Source organism: Myotis brandtii, unplaced genomic scaffold (genome assembly GCF_000412655.1).
Source record: "Myotis brandtii unplaced genomic scaffold, ASM41265v1 scaffold43, whole genome shotgun sequence".
Lineage (NCBI taxonomy): Eukaryota > Metazoa > Chordata > Mammalia > Chiroptera > Vespertilionidae > Myotis > Myotis brandtii.
This window is the reverse complement of record NW_005366455.1, coordinates 1,755,457-1,757,561: the sequence shown is the minus strand read 5'-3', so window position 1 is coordinate 1,757,561 and position 2,105 is coordinate 1,755,457.

Genomic DNA, 2,105 nt, shown 5'->3' with positions numbered 1-2,105 from the left:
TGCAAACAAAGTTTTTGGTTTGTTTTTAAAAGCCTGCTTCCTGGTCAAATATGACTTTTTAAATTTTTCAATTACAGTTTATACTAATGTAATATGGCTCTTAAGATAGGTTTCCTGGCCCCTACATCCATCCAGTTTGCTGTCCTAATCCCTTCTGATAGAAAAATTCTAGAGGTACTTCAAGATGGATGCTATGCTGTGAAGATAAAAAACAGATTTGTCTCGCCCAGCCAGCATGACTCAGTGGTTGAGCATCTACCTATGACCCAGGAGGTCGCGGCTGAATTTCTGGTCAAGGGCACACATCCAGAGTGTGGGCTGTGGGCTCCATCCCCAGTGGGGGGTGTGCAGGAGGCAGCCAGCAGAGCAATGATTCTCATCATTGATGTTTCTGTCTCTCTCTCTCCCCCTTCCTCTCTGAAATCAATTAAAAAAAATATTTTTAAAAAACATATTTGTCTGCACAGTAGGGCAATAGGGTCATCACGAGGAAAAGATTGTCCTAAAGCGTATGAGCTTTGTTTCTAGGGGACAAACTTGGTTAAAAAGACTTCTTCAAACTTCTCCCTGCTGTCAAGTTTAATGAAACTCCTACAGGGTTTCTAACATCAGCTTGATCTGAGGAGGCTGCTGTCAAAAAGGCTCCTAGAAGAAACGGGAGAATAAGTGAAATTATTGCAAGAAAAATGGTTCTAATTTCAGTAAGGCAGGGAAGGAGGGGGAGGGGCAGGAACTGGGTGGAGGCAGGCCAAGCCGGGGAGGGGAATGAGGCACCTGTAATGGTGTTAACAGGATAAATCAACATAAAATATTTTACAAGTAGATGGAAGACAACGTTTTCTAGCAAGGGAGAAAATTTATGGAAATCTTACCCTTTGTAAACAATATGGAAGAAGCATTTGAAGCTTACAGACAGCGTGTGCCTGCAGGAAGCTGCTTGTGCCTGGGTGACACCATCTAGTCTGGGCTGCCCTGGTTAGTTCTGGATTAACCTGAGGATAAAACTAGCAGAACTTGGTATTATTGTGAGGGGTGGGAGCACATGTGCCTTAAGAACTGAGAAAGGCTAATCATCCTTGTTGCCACTTACTGCCCATCATTATACAGCCTTTATACCCAAAACCGAGTTCAATGAGCCTGGGAGTGTGCCAGAAACTGAAACTGAAGCCTTGTGAAACGACTACATCAGCTTCCTGCATTTACACTCACTTTCAGAGGATGTGTTCAAAAATAGTCATTCCTTTCTGTTTTAAAATTGTTTTGTGCAAGAATGGACAAATGTTAAAAAAAAGAAAGAAAGAAAAGAAAACGATGCTTTCGGAATTTTCCGAATGACAAGTTGGTTGATGGATTGGTGTCCTGAGTTTGCAGATTTTGTCAAAGAAAAAAGATAAATTGAAAATATTACCAAAAAAAAGAGAAAATCTGGGGCCTCCTGCCGTGGGAAAGCGACTTGGTGACTCCCCGAGTTCCCGAGCTGGGAGGGACTAGCTGGGTCCCCTTTTCCTGATGAGGAAGTGCAGGGTGACGTGTCCTCGAGGCTCATTCAGGACACACAGTCATCGCTGCTCTGAGAGCTGGACCACGGCCCCGGGGGTGGCGATGGCGAGCTGCCGGCGAACACTAACACTTTTGGGTGGCAGAGAGGAGGCGCATATAGATTCAAACACGGTCACCAAATGAGGGTAAACTAAGCGCACTCCTGAGCAATACATCAAATGAGCTGTCAGACCCGGTGAATCCGACTTGCTAGCCGACTGGCTTTTCACCAAAAGGGGCTTCGTAGAGCCCAGGGACGGAGGACTTGGGTCCGCTGGGGAGGGGGCGGGGTCGGGCCTGGTGAGCCACGCCTTCTCTGAGAGGCGGGCCGCGTGGAGAGAACGCTGGGCGCGATTGGCCCTTCGTCACCACGTGATCCCAGAACGCGTTCCGGTTGGCTGGTGCCCGCTCGGACAACGGCTTTCAGTTGAGAGGCGGTTGCGGGCGGAGGAGGAGCTTGGGCTGCGCTCTCTTCTCGCAGTGGTTGTAGTTTTCGACGCCGGTCTGGTCCCCACCCCTTTTAAATAAGTCGGGCTGGGCGCAGCCCTCACAGACTCAGAAACTGG